The sequence below is a fragment of the Equus quagga genome, chromosome 12 (assembly GCF_021613505.1).
Source record: "Equus quagga isolate Etosha38 chromosome 12, UCLA_HA_Equagga_1.0, whole genome shotgun sequence".
Classification (NCBI taxonomy): Eukaryota; Metazoa; Chordata; class Mammalia; order Perissodactyla; family Equidae; genus Equus; species Equus quagga.
Window position 1 is genome coordinate 90,093,668 of NC_060278.1, and position 20,617 is coordinate 90,114,284.

Genomic DNA, 20,617 nt, shown 5'->3' on the forward strand with positions numbered 1-20,617 from the left:
GTGTGTGAGAACTGGATAAGATAATGTCTGGAGAAAGTGCTTTGTATACTATAAAATTATGCACGTGTACAATATAGTGGTGGTTGTATTATATTCAGTGTTTTTCCCTTGTCTCTTCTACATTCCTTACATTTTTTTCCTTGTAACACTTTTCTTCCTTGTCCCTGGTTCCAAAGTAGAAAGAAAATGGTTGTTAATTTATTCCCTATTTGCTGCAGGGTTACCATAAAATAAATTAAGCGTGTCATTTTGATAATCACTAAAAAGTATGCTTACAACTTTCTTAAATGTATTGATTACTAATAAATCATGTCTCTGTTAAGTATGCCTGCTGGCTGGTAAACTTATGGAATAACAATGTTTCTAACCTCGTTAGCAGTCTGATTTTCCCGATGATGTGTCAGCCAGTAAGGTTACTATTGAGGATGATTTCAGCGATGGTGTCTCACGTTTATTGAGTATCTGCTGTGTTCCACTATATACATGATGTCATTATCCCTAACCTCAGCTCTGTGTTCATTAGCCTATTTTCTTACTGAGGCAACAGCCCTAAAGAAGTTAAGTACTTTCTTAAATCATGCACACAGTTTGAATTCACATCTACTTGAACCTAAAGCCCAGGTTCTTGATCCTGTGCTTCAGTTTCTCAAGGAAACGTCTGAAAACCCAAAAAGTTAAATGATTTTTAATCACCAAAGCAACCATCTAGTACCTTGAGTTATTTCTAGAAATAAAATAGGGAAATTTATAAACTGGCAAGGCAGGGCAGAAAAGCTCTGTTACCAAGGTTTTTGGTATTTGGTAATGTGGGATGTGAAGTTTTTTTATAACCTCAATCTAAATTTTTGAAATAATGAACCTTGTTATAATTTTTCCTTTATTTTTTATATTGAGTTAGATATGTATTTCTAAGCTGTAATTTTGGCGTGGTTCTTAGTGTTATGCATAAAGGGGGTTCTCTGCCTGGTGCACATAACAAAGCCAGTTATTAAGGCATCAGCTTCTGAGAAAAGAAAAGGCTTTATTGCGAGGTTGACCAGCAAGGAGACAGGAGGCAAAAGCTCTCAAATCTGTCTCCCTGATCCAGGGCTTGGGGCAAAATTTAGGGGATAAAAGGGCAGGGCCACCTGAAATACGGAGATAGGTGACTGGAGGCAAGGAGAAGGGAGGTAATTGATGATCTGCACAAGTGTAGTCAAGCTTCATGGCTCTTCATAGGCTGCATGTTCACAAAATGGTGGCATTAGCATGATCTGAGGGTGCAGTTTTTGGACCCCTGACATCAAAAGGGTCACCCATCTTGCATTTGCACAGGCCTAGTTGATGGTTTGTTTGGTGGTTTCTACTGGCCTGAACTGGACAAGGGATCAACTGTCATTTCCTGAAAACAACTCTTAATTACTCTGTTGATAAGATGGAGTCAGTTCGAATCCGTCCTAGTGGGCCTGTGGTTTCATTAATAGAAGTATAGTGAGAAAAACTCAGCCTTATAGAACATGCAGACTTGAGTTCGAAGTCAAGCATATACCAGTTGTGTAACTAAATTTCCAACATGGGAACAAAGGGATTTCCCCACACCAACAAGCACACCAACAAGTTCCATTCTGACACTATCTACCTGGAGATAACATCAGATTCCACAGGTTGAGGACTCTGTCCCACAAGACTGCCCCCCCACCTCCCACTTCAGACACCACTTGCAAGCCCAGGTACCTGGGCGTTGGACCAACTGGCTATAAATCAGAGGTTCTCAAGACCCCCTCCTTGAGTTTGGTTAATTTGCTAGAGCAGCTCACTGAACTCAGAGAAACATTCTACTTACTGGATTACCAGTTTATTACAAAAAGGTAAATGTAACTCAGAAACAGCCATATCAAAGAGATGCATAGGGCAAGACTTGAGGAAGGGGCACAGAGCTCCCTGCCCTCTTCAGGTGCAGCACTCTCCGAGCACCTCCACATGTTCACCAGTCTGGAAGCTCTCTGAGCCTCGTCCTTTTGGGGTTTTATGGGGCTTCATTACGTAGTCATGATTGATTAAATCATTGGCCATTGGCATTTGATTCAACCTCCGCCCCCTCTCCTCTCAGGAGGTCTGGGGATGGGACTGAAAGTTCCAACCCTCTAATCACATGTTGGTTCTCCTGGCAACCAACACCCATCCTTGGGTGCATTCCAAAAGTTACCTTATTAACATAATAAAAGTACCTTTATGGCTCTCATCACTTAAGAAATTTTAAGGTTTTAGGTACTCTGTGCCAGAAGATGCCCTGAAGGTGCTCACTTTTCAGTGGGGAGACAGCAAGCAGATATTGATTACAATACAATACATTGAAGGTTATAAAGGAGGTAGGTGTAAGTTGCAGTTGGAAGCACTGAAGGAAGAAATAGGCTTCCAGTCTATGGTCACGTGTCACATAATGACATTTCGGTCAAAGATGGACCACATATGTGACAGTGGCCCCGTAAGGTTACTACCGTATAGCCTGGGTGTGTGGTATACCATCTAGGTTTGTGTAAGTACACTGATGTTTGCACGATGATAAAATCAACTAACGACACATTTCTCAGAATGTATCCCTGTCATTAAGTGAGACATGACTGTACTTGGAAATCGTCCTTGAGGAGACTATAAAGATTGAATGTGAGTAGGCGTGTCCCAAGTGGACAAGAAAGGGAGGAGCTTTTAGGCAAGGAAAATAGCATAGTCAAAGGCACAGAGAATGTGATGGGACTCTGGAAAAGGCAGGTATTCCAGTGTTGTGGTCTTAGGGTTAGAGGCTAATAAGCTCAGTGAGCCAGACCACTGACTGTATTTGTCAAGGCTGTAAGGGGGACCAAGAAGGCAGAGGACCTGGACCAGGACAGCCTGCTCCTAAACCGGCCGGCAGACACTTCATGGCTCTTGTATGTGCCTAAAACCTTCAAAAACCGAGAAAGAAAGGATCCACGGGCCACGTGTTCTTGTCTTCCTTGGCTATCATCTGTAAATGTACTAAGTTCATTTTATTTTTCCAGACCTTTTACAGATTCTTCTCTATTAATCCCAGTTTTGGTCCCCTTAAAGTAAACCTCTCCTTTGGTCTCTACTTTGGTGTTCATATGATGACTTAAATTATAATCATAAATACCTCTTGAATTTAATATCCTAATTCCTATTGTTTCTACTAACCTTCATTCTCTTTAGTTCCTTTCTCAGATGATTGCAACATTTTTGTCCTCTAGCTGACTCGCTGTTGGAATTCTTGCCTCCCTCCAGTCCATTTTTGCTTCTTCCAAAGTCCTAGAGGACGCAGATGAGCTACCTCAGGTACCTCTAAAATAGGAATCTGATCAGGTGACTCTGCTGCCTAATCCTTTAGGTGGGGCTTCTTAGTATGGGTCTAGGATGAAGTCTAGACTCCTTAGCATGACATAGAAGCCTTGTCCGTTTGGCCTTCTCCTGCTGTTCCACCCTTCTTATCCCCTGCCCTGTCTGCAGCCTGAACTGTTGCAGTTCCTCCATGTCTTGACCTCCGTGTCTTGACACTTGATGCTTTTCTTGACTGAGACCTTCCTTTACTTCTTTCTCTGTGAGACTGATTACTTATCCTTTGGAATTTCCCCCAGTCCTGCTTCTTCCTTGAAACCTTCCCTGATTTTCCACTTTTGTTTTTAGACTGGTCCCTTCCTTATGCTCCCAGTAGCATCCCTTGCATTTGGTAGTTGTTAGTTGGCCTGTTTCCACTCAGCTGTGAGCTCTGCCAGGGCAAGGACCATGTCTCATGTTTTGGGGGGATGGGAGGAGGAATCCCTTTTATCTCTTATATCCCTTTAAGTAGACTCAATCAAAAGAAAAAACTTTTTATTATGGAAATTTTCAAAAATATAAAAAGGTAGAGAAAATTATATATCAAACCCTTATGTGCCTATCACCCAACTTCAGTACTTAACATTTTGCCAATCTCGTTTCATTCCCCTCTACCTTTTTTTTCCTGGAATATTTTAAGGCAACCCTAGACATCATGTAATTTCATCTCATGTATGGAATTTTTAATTTACAAGTTAATGACTTATGAATGAGAGCCTTGGATCCAGCTAGGATGTGTATGTTAACATTGGGACCTGTTGATAGTTCAGCCTCAAAGTATTAGACCTCAGAATTAGTCTAGATCAGGGTTTCTCAGCCTTGGCACTGTTGATACTCTGGACCACATAACTCTTTGTTGTGGGGCTGTCCTGTGCATTGGAGGGTATTCAGCAGCATCCCTGACCTCCACCCACTAGATGCCAGTGACATCCCCAGTTCTCACAAGCACACTTAAAAATACTACAACATGCCTCAGGCAGTGGGATCTTCCTCCCACCCCACCCCTCCATTGAGAACCCCTGACTTGGAGAAAGGGAAGAAGCTTATAGATGTTTAGGGCTGAGAGGACTGTTCAGTAGACACTTGGGGACACTAAGTCCTAGAACAGAAGAGTGCCTTTCTGATTATTACTGTGCTTGTTAGTATCATGCTGGAGAATAAAATTCTCTGTTTTGTGATCCCTGTGCCAGTGTGTGTCCCACTCCACCACACATTGTTTCTAGGAGCTCCCAGAGGGATGTCAGAGGTTTCCCAGGAGCAGGAAGAGTTCCTGTGTCCTGGTGGGGGTGTCCCTGAGCAGGGAAGATCATATGGTGGCCAGGCTGAGGAGAGTTCTGGAATACCACAGCCAGCAAGGACACACTGCTGCTGATTTGCAGCCATGCCCGGCAGTGGCCAGGGCTGCTCATCATTCCCCGTTACCAAATATTTATGATGAAGCAGGCTGGGGAATTCTTTCCTCGGGAATGCATCTTGGGTTCCACAGTGGTAAACAAGTAGGATTTGTTTCACAGAAATTACTTTGAAGTCAGTTTTTGCCGGAAACCATCTGTTTTGTATAAAGCAAAGGGACACTGGTGTTTCAGTTTATAGCTTTGTTCAAAATGAGCTCTTTGCTTATTTCTCACAACTCAGTTTGCTAAGAAGGACCCTTTGGGTGCTATTAAATTTAGTTCACCACTAGGAAGGCAGATTTGGGGCAGTGGAAGGAAAGCTGGCCTTAGGAGTCAGATCAGTCTGTGGCTCTTAACTAACTCTGAAAACTTGGGAAGGACACACAACCTCTCTGTGCCTTATTTTATCTCATCTGTAAAATGAGGAGAATAATTCTCACCGAGGGCAGTCATAAATGTTGTGAGAAAGAGCATGTGAAGCACCTAGCACAGTAATCTGGTATATTACACTAATAAATGTTTTTTTCCTTTTAATAAAGACCCATGGGGAAAGACACGAAGATCTCTCAGGCCCTTAGTTCTTTATTTGTACAACTGTGAAACGGTTGCACTGGTGTATGGAAACTTTAGCTTGTGAGAAAAGGATGATGGCAAAGTACTTCATATGTTTGCCAATTGTTGATTATATCCTGTTAGTGAAACAGAGCGTAGAGCTGTTCTTCACAAATGCAATGTGTTTTTTAGGATTAACCAGGTTCTTTCATCTCTTCCCTGTTATGAGTCTTATCCCTCCTAGAATATGATCCTGAAGCATTTTCTCAGAGATGACTTCATGTTTTTCCGGTAGGTTTTGTGTGTAAGATTATGGAGTGGTTTAGTTTGTTAGTCTCAGACTAGAAGTGGAAGAACTGTGTTCGTGCAGCCCTGAAATTCCTTCTGTCCCCTCACCCGGCCGTGCTGCTGGCTGCTGGAATGAGGGTGAAGAAGTCAGACTTTGAGGAACTGAACATCAGGCGTCCTTGGGTCTGCAGGCAGGTTTTCCTGGTTTCTGTGGCAATCGGCCAAGCCCTGGAGTCTGGAGGAAGAGTGTGTGGAGCTCACCAGTTGGTGAGGCTGCAACACTTAAAGGAGGACTTTGCTGCTAAATGTGGGAAGAATAGGAGGAGGAGACCCGGGCTGTTTGAAGAGTGCAAAGGCAGGACTGGTGAATAAGATGAAAGTAGTGATGAGGTAGCTTTAGATCGTTCCCTGAAGGCCCTGGAAATAGGCTTTTCTTTTTTTCTAAGCTGAATTTCTAATCTCAAACAGGCATCCAGGGAGGCCTCTCAGGAGCGTGAAAACACCTCCCTTGCTTTGGAGCTGTGATGATCAGCTACGCTGCGCCAAGGCAGGCCAATACTTGGAAAGTGGGAAATTGGAACAGCCACGAAATCACTGACGAAGGGGAAATGTGGGAGAATTCTGGCATTTGTGCCTAACCTTGAGTGTATCCAAATCCAGATAGTACTATGTCATGCTATGACAGGGTTCTGCTGTGCTTTCCCCACCTGTCAGGACTATTTGAGAATACAGTTAGCTAACCCTTGGAAAGAACTCTTTAAAAAAATAAAGTCACAGTATAAATATTCAGGGCAATTGTCTCATTTTAGGATCTAAAGTATTTTTATGTTTTTTGTTGGATGTGATTAGGGAGATAACATAATGTGCTTTTCAAACCCTGAGAAAGAGCCTCTAGGCCACAGAGTCAGTTTAAATTAACTTAGATGAAATATTCCTATAAGTGAAGTGCTGTAGGAAAGTGAACTGTAACCACCCCTGATCTATAGCTGTCTTCCTCACAGGGACTCACTCAAGAGCTCAGTCTGGTAGTCAGAAACCCTGCATCTGGGTCGTCTCATAACAGTTGTTCACACTACTTCTGGGTGTGGGTGCTGCCCATGTGAACGTTGGTGGGAATGCAGAAGTCAGACAGGTGCTGAAGCTCCAGGCATTTATTTCTGCCATTATAATAGGATGGGGGCTAATAAAAAAAAAGCTGCATCGGTCCTTCCAGCCAGGTCCTCCAGGATATAATGGAAAAGTGTTCTAAGGAAGCCCTTTGAGACAGTGAGGTAAAAAGAAGGGAAAGTGCCTTTTTACCAGCAGCTACTCCTATTTCTAGGACTTTCCCCGCTGGGATGTGTGGCTGGTCCAAAAATGAGTGACACTGTACATTCAGCTTTCTTGGAGCAAATACTTGAACTCTCAGGACACCAATCTCTCTCTGGAGTTCCCAGAAAAGAATTTACTGGGTTAGCATATCAGTTGGGAGTTGCAGTTGATTGCTAGTAAACAGAGACTGGAAATAACAGTGGTTTAAACAAAATAGAACACAGAGGTTTATTTCTCTCTCACATAAAGCAAATCCAGAGGTCAGCAGGACTGGACCGGCATCTTCACAGTGTCATCAGGAGCCCAGGTTCCTTCTGTCATTCTATTCTGCCATCCTTATCACAGGGCCAGGGATGTTTGTTTGCTTATTGATGTGCCCCAAGCACCTGTAAAAGTGCCTACCTTTATTTTCAAGATTGCCTCATGGTCTCAGATGCTACTAGAGTTCCAATTATTAAATCTATATTCCAAACAGCAGGAAAGTAAAAAACGGGAGAGGGCAGGGCAGAAGGGGACATGTCCTCTCCTGTAAGTTCCAAATACCAGTTCATCTTAAAAATCTGACCCAAAGTTAGTCACGTGGTCATACCTAGGTATCGGTCATACCTATAAGGGAAGCTGCAGTTTTTTTGTTTTTGTTTTTAAATTGGGCACATTACTAAATAAATATGGTTTTATTAGTAAGAAATAAGAGGAGAAATTGGGTAGGCAGCTGGCAGTCTCAGCTGGTCAGGATGCTGCCACTTGGTTTAGAACATCTCTCTTGGGCAGATTTTGGCCAGGCCTTCTCAGAGTTCCTAGAGTCGCTGGTGCCTAGCCTATTCTTCATGCTAGTCCTCAGAACCAGCATCAGTCCCCAGTCCACACTGCTGCCCCTGGAGTGATGGGGTTGGTTTCACAGACAACGTACGTTATAGGAGCCGTAGAAAACTACAGATCAGAGTCATTTTCCACTGGAGATGGTTGTGTGCACACATGGGACGTACTTAAGACTTCATGAACCTCTCCTTCAACCGATCTGAGATATGGGCCTTCCCTGGTCTATGAACACTCGACTTAGGGAACTTCTTGCTTTCAGCTCAGACCCCTGAGAGGGAATGTTAGATGCCACATCACTCTGTTCTTTTCCATCTGAGCGCTTGGAGAACAGTTGTGTGGCAGAAAGAAGCATTTCTTGAGCATACATATCCCTTTCTTGCTGCAAGGCACATTTGCCCACAGATACAGGGCTGTAGATTAGTTAAGATAGCACTTAAATAGTTTTTTAAATCCACAGTGCTGCCAGAACTCTGAAAAGAGGGAAAGAAATCCCATGGGAGCAGTGAAAATAAGTCAACCAAAAGCAACACCTGTCATATTGCTTTGCACCTAGTAGGTGCTTAGACGATGTTTGTGAAATCTCATTGCTACTGAAAATTGAGCATACTGAATTAATTTGGCTGTATTTTCAGGTTAAATGGGTTTCAGTGGGTCTATTTCAATGGAAAATACATTCAAATTTCCAAACAACGTATTAAAAACTACTTTTTGAAAAAATAACCTTTAAGAATCTTGTCATTTGTATTCCAAGTTCACATCTCTCACTTTTTTTCTTGCCTTCTTCCTCCCAAAATTTTCTTAGGAAAATTTTCATACAGAAAAGTTGAAAGAACTGTATAGCAAGTGCTCATGTACCCACCACCTAGATTCTGCAGTTCACATTTTACTGTATTTGCTTTGTCATGTATGTGTCCATCTCTCTGTCATCCATCCGTTTTATTTTTAATGCAGGAAGTAAGTTACAGACATCGGTCACTCCCCCGTGAATACTTTAGCATGAGTGGCATTAACTGAGAGTTCATTTTGTTTGAAGTCGTTTGTCTCCTACATCTTTATTTGATCTAAGGTAGCTTAAGTTGGCTTCTCTTCTCTCCATGCAGAGTTTTGTCAGGCTTTTGTTTGTTTGTTTGTTTTTTGGTGAGGAAGATTGGCCCTGAGCTAACATCTGTGCCAAGCTTCCTCTATTTTGTATGTGGGACACTGCTGCAGCATGGCTTGATGAGCAGTGTGTAGGTCTACACTGAACCCGTGAACACAGGGCCACCAAAGTGGAGTGCATGACCTTAACCCCTACCCTAGCAGCTTGGCCCTGAGAGTTCAATTTTTAAAAAAATAAGATTGCATAGAGTGAAGCGCACAGATCTTTAGTGCACCATTTGGTGAATTTGGACAGATACATACTCTATCAAGGTACAGAACGTTACCAACACCCCAGAAAGTTCCCTCATCCCCTTTCCTAGTCAGATTCCTCCTCCCGCGTCACAAGGATATCCACTGTTGTGAGTTTACCACCATGGATTAGGGTAGCCCCGTCTAGAACCTCATATCAGTGGACTCACACAGTGTTTACTCTTTTGAGGTAAAGCTTTCACTCAGCCTCCCGTTTCTGAGATTCATCCATATTGTTGTATGCATCAGTATGTTCCTTTTTATTACTGAGTAGTGTTCCATTGTGTGGATGTATTTTTCCATTCTTCCTGTTGACAAACTGTTTCAAGTTTTTGGCCATTATGAATAGAGCTGCTGTGAACATTCTTGTACAAGTCTTTTTGTAGTCATATGTTTTCATTATCTCTTAAGTAAATACCTAGGAGTGAAATTGCTGGGTCATTTGGTAGTTTTTCACATCATTTTTTGATAACTAGAATCTTGTAGTTGAATTGAGGAAGGACCTTATAAATTATCCAGGCCACTTCTCTCCTTTTGTAGACAAGGATATTGAGGCCCAGAGAATAGGTGGAGAAGAGACTGGATTCAGTCACATCAAAGATTTTTCTTAAAGTTTGGAGTAGAAACTCATGTTTTCTGACTCTCTTCCGGTGTTCTTTATGTCGTACTTACTTTTCTCCCACTGAGAAGGGGGCAAGGAAACCGGGCTTCTTTCTGAAAGATCGTTAACTATTTCAGTTTTTGCTTAGGGAGAATTAACTGTGAGATATACCCAAATGCAGTATATTGTGTTTGTTGCATATATTTCTGTAATAATCTGGATCTGGTCCTGCTTCTCCTCTAGTGTACATTCCTGTAAATTTCCAGGATGACCTTCTGGAGCACAAATCTGATCATGCAGCTTATTCTCTGTCATCTCTTCTATCGCTCCTGTAGGGTAGAGTCCAGACTCTTTATTTGAGTGTGCATGGTTCTTGTTTACTTCCTTCTCCATCCCACTTCCTCTTCCATCCCACTGCCCACCGCCTGTAGCCTCTCCTATGTTGTGCTCCTTCATGTCTCCATGCCTTTAAACCCCTTTGTTTTGTCTGGAATGCTGTTTGCCTTTATCTCTCTGATAAATTTCTCCTTATTCTTCAGAATTGGGCGCCTCCTGACCCTCTAGGGGTCAGTTGTTCCTTTTTACTCATGTGTACCTCCTACAGCTAAGTTTTACCATGGGGTTTTGTTAGGATGTCACATTCAGTATTGGTTGAACTACTGGCACAAGACTAGACACTGAAGGTGTGAGATGCATAGAATGTGGGCCCTGCCTTTGAGGAGAGATTGGGGAGATTCCTACAGCAGAGTGGTTTCAGGACTGCATCATCACTACTCGTGTAGCCAGCAGTGTAGGAGCGGGCTCAGCTCCCCATAGCGTCCAGGCGGCAAGTAGTTTGAAAACTTTGACAAATGAAACTGTCTCATGATTTTATTTGCAGTGCTAGTAAGAGTGAATGCTTTTTTTCATATGCTTATTGGGTATTTTTTAACTCTGAGCAAAATAGTCGTTTTATTATAGTGGAACTAACTAGGTCACTTCCTAGTCATGAAACCCTGGGAGGCAAATTTCTTTTCCTGGCTGAGTCTTCAGTTTCTTATCTGTAAAATAGAATAGTGACATGTTCAAAGGATTGTCCTGAGAATTAAATGAATATATGTAAAGCACACATAGGCACATAGTAGGTTTACAATAAGTCTTGCCTCTTTAAGTCACCAGTCACTAACCCAGTACCTGCCACACATTCAGGATTCAGTAAATGCTTGTGAGGAATAGGAATATGTATTTTGTGTGTGTGTGTAGATGCTCACACATACCCGTCTGTCTTGAGAGGAGTGTTTGAGTTGACTCACATCAATGTTCAACTGGAGCAGCTGAGCACATGCGTGTGACTCTTGGGTTACCACATCTCCTGCTGGGCAAATGTCCATTATAATGAAGTGTAAAAAGGGAAAAAATCATAATAAAAGCAGAGGAGTGTAGTGTTATGGCTTGATTTGACAGGGCCTCCTGCTACTTCAGCTGCCAGTGCCAGGCATGGAACAGATTAATCTGTATTCCAACACACCACTGCTGAAGTCAAGATCGATGTAATTAGGGTATTTTAAGCATCCTGTTTGCATCTAGAGTCTTACCAGAAAGCAGGATGTCTGTCCATCTGGGGAATCTCGGGGTGGGGGAGGTGGGCAGCAAGATTCAGCAATAAAACAGAGATGGTTTTAATTTTAGAAATGAGAGAAGAACACCGCTGTAAGATTTCCTTAAAACAAAAGAGCTTAATGGCCTTAGATGTTCCATGGAAACAAAGGCGCTATACAGCATGGCCTTGAATTTTAACGTGGCCCTGCAAGATCTTGCCAAGACATGGGCCTGATGGTTGAAGTACAGGGACTATTTCCATCCTAGGAATAGAACTCTGGCTGACCCATATCTTTCTTAACCATTGGGCTGCTGTACGGCAGGTGCAGGCTCTGAAGCTAGGTGGGCAGAGTGGCCCTGAATTCATTCCCCAACCAACCAGGCTGGGCTAGCACCGTCAAGTGTCACTTAGCGACGGGGATATGGTCTGAGAAATGCATCGTTAGGTGATTTCATCATTGTATGAACACAATAGAGTGTATTTATACAAATCTAGATGGTATAGCCTACTACAAACCTAAGCTATATGGTACTAATCTTAGGGGACCACTGTCATGTATGCGGTCTGTCCTTGACTGAAACGTCATTATGTGGCACATGACTATATTTAAATGCCATGCCATCAGGATATTGCTTAGGGTCCACTTTCCATAGTCCAGCATTTATATTTCTCTATGATCTGCACCCCTTCCCGACCTTTCCACCATCATTACCTTTCATCCTCCCTTCCCTCCCACCACACCAATCTCTTCCCAGTTCTTTGTCTGTACCCTGTGCATTCCAACTTAATGCCTTCGCTTCATGCTTGTCCATCTGCTTGGAATATCCTTGTTCCCATTGCCCCTTCTTGCTCCAAGGCCCTTCTCTTGCCTTCTTTTTTTCTTCAAGGCCCAGCTCAAGCACCACCTTGCTTACTAATCTTCCCACATCCCCTGACTGGAAGAGTATTTGCTCCATCAGCAGTTTCTGCCCCTTTCCCATTCACTATCACTTTCTGTCATGTAATTTTAGACATAATAGACCTCAAGCCCCTGGAGAGCAGGATCAGTGTCTAATTGTCTCTGTCCCCAAACACTGTATTTTAGAAATTTCTAGGATTCTGTTTTATGAATAAATGAATGAATCAGTGTCAGTTCCATTGCCAAAGATCCCTAGAGGCCTTCTCCTGGCCCAGCTCAGCTTGCCAGTGCCTCTTCTTTCCTTCTGATAAATGTAATCTTCCCCTGCCTCCTGGTACCAAAACTTCAACAGAGATGCAAGTAGGACACCTCTGAAATCTAGAGGCATTTCTCTTGGCACAGAAGGGTGAGGATGTGACATTTAGGGATTGTGACTGTGCACCTTGTCACCTTCCCTCTGTTTCCCACCTCCCATCCCACTCCGCACCATGGGTGACCTGTTAGTAGAAATAATATTCCATTTATCCCTGACTTCAAGAATATGGTTCAGGTCTGTGCTTCAAGAATTAAATGTGGCCATAGAACCCAAAATCCTGCCCTCTGTCCGTCTACCAACTTTACCAGAGAAGACTTGAGGCTCTGAGCTCACAGCTACTCACTTGCCAGTATAACACACACAGTTCTGCATCCCTCCCGGAAGTCTCTGAGAAAAATGTTTTCCTTTTATCTCAATTCTGACTTTCAACTTCCAGTCCGTATAAGCACCCCTACCCATTCTCTCCTCTTTCCTACCTCATCCCCAGCTGAATTAGGGGCCTTTTGCTCACGTGCTGTGCATCTGCCACGTGTGCCAGTTAATTGTGTGCTCTATTGTATCTGTTTACTTTCTAGCCTTGCTCCTAAGATGATGAGCTTCTCTAGAGTGGACTATCTTCTTTCATCTCTACAGTCCCAGTACTTGGCACCTTGCCTGGCACATAGTAGGTACTCATAAGTTTGAGTAAAGGAATGGTTGGTGTATGTACCACTTTGTGCCCTATAATTGTCCTGTGGTTATCAAACTCATGAAGAAGGCGTTTTTCAGTTCCTCTACAGATCAGGTGTTGTGTTTTCTGTTCTTGCAGCAAAATCAAAAGGCAAATAATTACCATGGCCAAGTATATTTATTTTTATTAACAGATAGGACCATCTCTGCTTAGATATGCTATGTACTTCAGCTTGCTAGTAAATAGCCCCTACCCACTTCAGGGCTGTCTGCAGGTCTCCCAGAATCTTGTATTATTTGGTTTTATAGGCAGACACACATAAGCAATTTAGCTTAATTTATTGTAGGATTAAACAGTCTGAGTAAAATTGGCCTTGTTCCATTAGGGTTAGAACAAATCTTGAGTTATAGAAAATAGCCCTACCAGCTGAGAAAGTCAAGTAATCTAAGCCCCTCTTTTTCTCAGCAGGGTCTAGTTAGGATGACCCAAGCAGACTGAAACGTGTTCAGTGGCCGGCGTGTGATCAGGATGCAATATGGAAAGAGTTAGATGGTGATCTATGACAGGTGCATAAGTGAGAGAATCTCTTGTGATGTTTTTGTCAATGCAGCAGGACTCAAACTAATGTCTATTGAGTGCCTACTGTGCACATATCTCATTTGATACAATGGATTTAATAGATGGAAGGGACAGCCCCATTTTACAAATAAGAAAAATGAGACTCAGAGATCAAACAGTATGCTATGGTGTAGTTTAATCGGTTGTTGACTGCCAGAGGCAAAATTTGAATCCAAGTCTGTCTGATCCTAAGGCCCCTCTTAAGATTAATTCACTTGGTGCCTCTGGAGCATGTCCCGGGAGTTCATCCTCTCAGTGCACCTGTGTGTCTTTCTCAGCAATGGAACACTGGTGGACCCAGTTGTCAACAGGCCCATCTGTGCATAAAAAGCTCTCCTCACAGAGAGAGGTGATGTTACCTATTGGAATCTGGACCATCCTTTTTTTAAGACTGAGGATGGGAAATGCTAGTCCATTCTTTACAGAAATGGCACAAACTGTAAGAGATTGATTGCAGTGACTGACAGTCTGGTTGTACCGTTCTGGAAAGACCTCTGATCTGGGTACACCAGATCATGTGTTCTTAACCAAGGAACCGTCCCTAAGAAGTGGGAACACTCTGAAACTCCACGAAAATGTTACATTTGTGTACATATTTTGGAAGGAATAGCATGCATAAAGGTTCATCAGATTCTCAAGTGTCTGTTGTGATTCAAAAAAAAAAAAAGATAAATTACAGATCTAGATTCCAGTTGCCCACAAAGGTACTTTTGACCTGAAACAAATCACACCCCTTATCAGGGCACCCCTGGGGAGTTGAACCAAAGATTTCTAATTCTCCTTCCAGCTCTGAAAATTACAGAACTCTGACGGACCCTGGAGAATCGACCTGTTAGCCCCCCTTGCATATACCCAGAGGTCTAGCCCATTGCTAATCGCCCTCAAGAGACCCTGAAGAGATTTGAGCCAGGGAGAGTGGGCCAGAACCTCCCCTCTAGGAAGTCTCAGTAATTACTGTCCGAGGTAGCCCATTGTCTGGCTGTTGAGCAGGGCACCAGGGACTTGTGCTGGCACAATTTCAATACTGGCTCCCTGACACTTCACCAAGACCCCTACCTCCCTGCCTAGAGACTTGAAAATGTAGATTTGCTTGGCCTTCCCCCATCTAGAACCTCGTGGATTCCTTTAAAGTGTGTGTGTGCATGTTTGTTGTACTCGTCCTGGGCCCTGCCGTAGAGGTTGTTCTCTGCAGTGGGAACCGCCACATCCACCCCGTCTGTGTGGACAGCTCCATAGCCATCCTTCACCTCCGTTTTATCCTGTCGAAATGACAGAGCAGCTGAGCAGTGTTGGCCGGCAGATAAACCTGTTATCTCCCCTGCTCTCTGTGCCAGCAGCTCTCCCCTTCTCCTTGGTGTGTGAAAAATTGAGTCCACCTTGGGCTGAAATCTGTTCCTAGGGAAGCTGCATTTATTAGTAGCTAATGAAACTCTGTGTGCGTGTAAAACTTGTGTGGCTGAAGTGTTTTCCTGTCTGGCAGGCACCAGTGACCTATGACCAGCCACAACACCCAGAGAGGGAGATGGAGGGAACATAGGCAGCTTCAGGGCTGCTGAAATTGACAACCTGTCCTTTACTTAAAATCCCAAACAAATAGGTAGAAGTCATTTGTTCTTAGGTACACACTGCACTTGATCAAGGTATCTCCTACTCTAGGCTGGCGTGAGCTGTGGAAATGCATGCTAGTATGATCTAGTACCAAAAGAGATGATTCTTCTGTATATTACATTTTCCTCTTTGAAAATTACAACTCTTAATACCCTCTCTCTGCCTCTAGCACCCCTTCCCACCCCCCGTCTTGTTGAGATATATAAAGAACATTTGTTTGCAACTCTTTTTCATCCGTCTTAATCAGCAAGATTAAAAGGGAAGATTATTGAGAAGTTCTGGTTCAGTATTTGTGGAACTGCCTAAAACCCAGAGTCTCTTCCTTATTTGGACTCTGGTAGAAATTGCTTCTGGAAAGAGTAATTCAGTAGAAGAGAGAAGAGGGGTTGTTATTCATGTCTTACTCCATATGGCCTTTTGCTTCGTTTTCCTCTCATTAAAACTGTTGAATTTGTTTTAAATCCACATTTCCCTAGTGTCTATCTTTTGGACACAGTGAGCCCCACATGAAGCACATATTCAGGCTTTGTGTGGTTTAGTTTCTGGTCTCTCTTATATTTCCTCTTTAAAAGCTTTAATGATTATGTTTTATATGTGGGAAGCCTGTACCATAGTAAGAAAAACTTATAGTTTGAAGTCAACTTAGGTTCAAATCTAAGCTCCCACCACTTACTCAAGGATGTGACCTTCTGTGAGGTAATTCACTTCCCCGAGCCTTGGATTCTGCGTTTATAAAACAGACATGAGAATAGTACCTTTCTCCTAACTTGGTAGTGAGGACTCATTGAGAAAAGTGTGTACAGACTCAAATAAGCCTGCTGTCATAGGTACACCATAAAAATGACAGTTATCGTTGTGCCCTACTTACTTTCAAGTAGGAATTTGAACCAGCTTACAGCAAAACAATATGGTGATACTAAATCTTAGCTTTGAATAAGAATTTGTCAAAGGACAAATGTCAGACTGGGGGAAATATTTGCAACATATATGACAGAAGGGTAATATTCTTAATTTACAAAGAGCTCATAGAAATCAAAATTGGCAAAGGATAAGGCCAGGCAGTTCACACAAAAAGCAAGACAGATGGTCAGTAAACATCAGAAAATATAAACCTTATTTATAACAAGACCAAAACATGCTAATCAAAAGAAGATTCCACCTATCAGATTGTCATAATTTCTAAATTGGATAATATCCAATCTGAGTGAAGATATGGGAAAATATACTCTTTTATTTTGTGTATAATTATATACTTCCACTCTCAGTATATGTGTCTGTATGTTGTATATATGTTTATATATGTGTGTATACACATAATCATATATAATGTATATACATTTATTATTATTGTAGCATTGTTTCTAATAGCAAAAACAAAACAAACTATCAAAAACTGGAAACCACTTAAAATACCCATGATTGGGGCACTAGTTAAATTATAATAAGTAAGTTCAGTGGAATTCTAGATAGCTATTTAAAAAAAACGAAGTGTGTGCTGATATGGAAAGGTATAATATTTCTCCTATGAAAATGTACACAAGATACTTTGTAGGATTTTTTTCCTTGGGAGAGAGGAATAGAGTGTTGAGAGGAGTATGGGAAAATAAAAATATTAGTAGGTGTTCAACAAATATTTGTAGAGTTTGTTTTATACCTTTTGGTATAGTTTGATTTTTACCATGTACATCCATTACTTTTATTTTAAAATCCATTGGTGGAAGCAATCAATAGTAAAACAATAAAAGAAACTACTTCCTGTGGTTGAACGTAAACTCATCTTTGAGCTTCCTAATAGCCAAGGCAAAGAGAGAATGGTGATAAGAAGCACAAAAATTTCATCAGGAAAGAGAAAGATCTTCATTTTGATCTCTAAAAGGAATGTAGCTGCCAAGGATTGGTCTAAACTCAGATTTAATCTTCTCTCTCCCCAGCTTAAAATTCATTGGTGGATCCTTGTCACTTTTCTTCATGATCCAGCCTCTGCCTACCTGACTGGCCTCCCCTCCCCCAGGAGTATGGAACAGTCCATCCAGACTGACCTTTGCATATATTGTTCCCTCTGTCTGGAATCCAGTCTTTACCTAGTCATCGGCCATGGCTGTTTTTTATGGTTTTTAAAGATTTTCAGTTGTCTGTCACCTCCAGTGGGAATCCTTCTAGGTCAGATATCCCTCCCCTGTGCTCCCTAGGTCCCCTATGTCTACCTCAGTGGTGGAACTTGTCACACCGCTCTTTAATCAGTGTTTTGTTTTCCCCACTAAATAGAGCTCCTTAAGGTTAAGGATACTGTGGTGTTTGTTTGGGGGCCCTGAGCACCAAGCACTTGCCAGGTGCAGAGATCATTTAATGACTGAGTAAGTGGGTAATCTGAAGTTTGAGTTTTCTGTCTTCCACCAATTAGCTGTGTGGACAAGTCACTTCTCTCTGGGCCTTGATTTTTCCTTCTATACGAGAGACTTGGCGCAGATAATCTATGAGAACTCTCTAGCTGATTTTTTTTCCTTCCTCTATGGTTGTCAGGTAGTCCGTATATACATGGAAGTTTTTACCAGTTGTCATGCTAAGTAATTTCAAAGTTTCAGACTGAGCTTGTTAGAATTCGCTACATTTATTTTGGCCTCTTCCACATCTGTTCACCAGCTGAAGAGATCAGAGCCGTATCCACCTTGGTTGGCCCAAGATTGCATAACTGATTATGTTCCCCGCTCATACTTCCTCTAATCTTCTCTCCTTGATATACAAGGAGGTCAGAGGACTTCCCCTGGCATGCACCTCCAAAGACATCCCTTCTTATGCTACTTTCTCGCTCTGAGCTGAGCTTTCTTGGTTTACTGTCCTTACTTTGGGTTCATGATGTTTTTTGCATTCCTGTGAAGACAGGGCCTGTTCTGTCCACTCTCCACTTTCTGTCCTCACCCCTACCCTACTCCCTGTTCCCTACTCCCTTCCTTTTTTTCAAGGTAAAAATTACACTACCTCAATCCCAGCCTTACACAAAAGTTGAAAGGCTATTGGGATGAACCTGGGGTCTTGAGAAGGTATATAATATTCCTGTCCACAGTATATTTTGGGAAAAAGTTTATACTTAAAAAACTGAATCTACTGATTAGAAATATTTTATTGAAACTGAGGGCTCCCTAGGAAAAAGCCATCCGCTTACTCCCAGATGCAAAAAATCTTTAAGGACCATCTTGTAACTGACAGTTTGAGAGCATGTTAGCAAGGCAAAGGCGGTATTACTCTGAACTTGGGATAGGTACTTACACAGAAGGATTTAAAAAAAAACCTATTTGAAAGATAGCCAGAATTCAAGAGTGGTTTGTTTGTCCTGTTCCCCCCCACCACCACTGCAAACTTGTATTGAGAGCCTGCTTTCTTCCCATTCATTCAGCAGGTATTTTAAAACACCTGTTATGTGCCCGGCATTGTTTTGGGACTGAGGATATACCAGTGAACAAAGGAGACTAAAGTCCTTACCTTCAAGGAGCTTCTGTTCTAATTGAAAGGAAACTGAACAAAATAAATAAATTATATACAGTGTTTTAGAAGGTAATGTGTGCCGAAGAGAAAAATAAAGCAGATAAGACGGGAATAGGCAGTGTCTGAACATTGCATTTTTAAATAGGATGGTCAAGGGAAAGCATTGATGAGAAGATGACAGTTGAGTAAAACTAGATTTGAAGATTAATCCTTGCAGGTAACCTGATGAGGAGCATTTCAGGCAGAGGAAACAGCGAGCGCAGAGGCCCCAGGACAGAAGCATGCCTGACGTTAGGAACAGCGTTTAGTCTGAGTGAGCTGGGGAGTGATTGGAAGGTTTTAAAAAGAGGGCTGATGGGATCTGACTTTAGATTTTAACCTAAAGATCATTCTGGCTGCTCTGTGGAGATTAGGCCAAAGTGGGCAAGCATGAAAGCCAAGAGACCCAGAAGTAGACTGTTGAATATTCCAAGCAAGAGATGATGGTGGTGTGGACCAGAGTAGTGGCAGCAGGGGCAGTATTAAGAACAGATGGGATTCTGGATATAATTTGAAGGTAAAGCTGGCAAACTTTTCTGTGGGACATGTGAGAAAAAAGAGAATCAAGGATATCTCCACTGTTTTGGGCATGAGAAACTGGAGAACCTGGTTGCCCTTAACTAGGTAGAAAAGACTATGGGGAACAGGTTTGAGGAGGAAGCTCAGAAGCCTGGTTTTGGATTTGTTCAGTTTAAAGAACCTGATAGACAACCAAGTGGAAAGAGTAGGTTGAGAGGTAAATGCATGAGTCTCCTTTCAGAGAACAGGACCGACACTGTAGACACGAGTTTCAGAGCCATCAGCTTGTAAGTGGTTTTTAAAGTCATGGCACTAGATGAGATCCCCAGGGAAGTGAATGTAGCCAGAAAAGAGAAGTCTAAGGACTGAGTAACTCCAGCATTAGATATTGGGGAAATGAAGAGGTAGGGAATGCTTCTGATATAAGTGAGGAAAAAACAAATACAAAATTATATCTGGGCTACAGTAAGAATGCTTACTTGTGGCTTTAATAGTCAACTGACTTTTTGAAAGCTCAGGGTATCTCTGGCTCTTCACTCAATTTTCAAATAGAATATTTATTGTCCACACTGTGGGCATTTTATTTCAAAGTAAACTTTACTTTGCCATTTCTCCATGAGTAGACTTCTGCCACCTCCTTTCCAAGGTCATCATTCTTGATTTAAAAAAATTCTTTTTAAAGAAAAGAATCTCTTTACAGCTAAAGCCTATTAATATACCCTTCAATTACCCTCTTCTTCCCAAGGTAGAAAAATAGTATCTCATAACAGAAGCCTGTGGGTTATGTGAGCTCAAAAAGCATTGTATCATTTTGAAGTACTTACTGTCTAGCTGCCTTTAAACTTGAAGTAGGGGTTTTAGCTGCACCAGAATGTAAGTGATAGCACTGGGACCCTATCATATTTCTTATTTAATTCTGGGATTTTTACTTGGGGAAGTTATAAGGTCGTTTGAGAATATGATAGAACATGTCTTATTTGTTCCTTATATGTTCATCTCATGGCCGATATTCGTCTTCTGTTCACAGATTATTTCTGTAAATGGAGGATGTGTTTAAGGTTGTGTCATGGGCAATAAGAATCAATTAATTCCAGGCAGAATAGAAATTCTAACTTAGTTTTGATTCACTTACTCAAGTCATCCTTGAGGATACCATCTCTTTTGAATATGTTTCTTGTGTAGTATGTG

The 20,617-nt window shown here is 42.0% G+C and overlaps 1 protein-coding gene across 2 annotated transcripts in view; it reads left to right on the forward strand.

Moving 5' to 3' along the window:
- The window catches only part of CTNNBL1 (catenin beta like 1), a 154,557-nt gene that overhangs the window by 105,437 nt on the left and 28,503 nt on the right, over nt 1–20,617 (forward strand). The gene's annotated exons all lie outside the window — the stretch shown is intronic.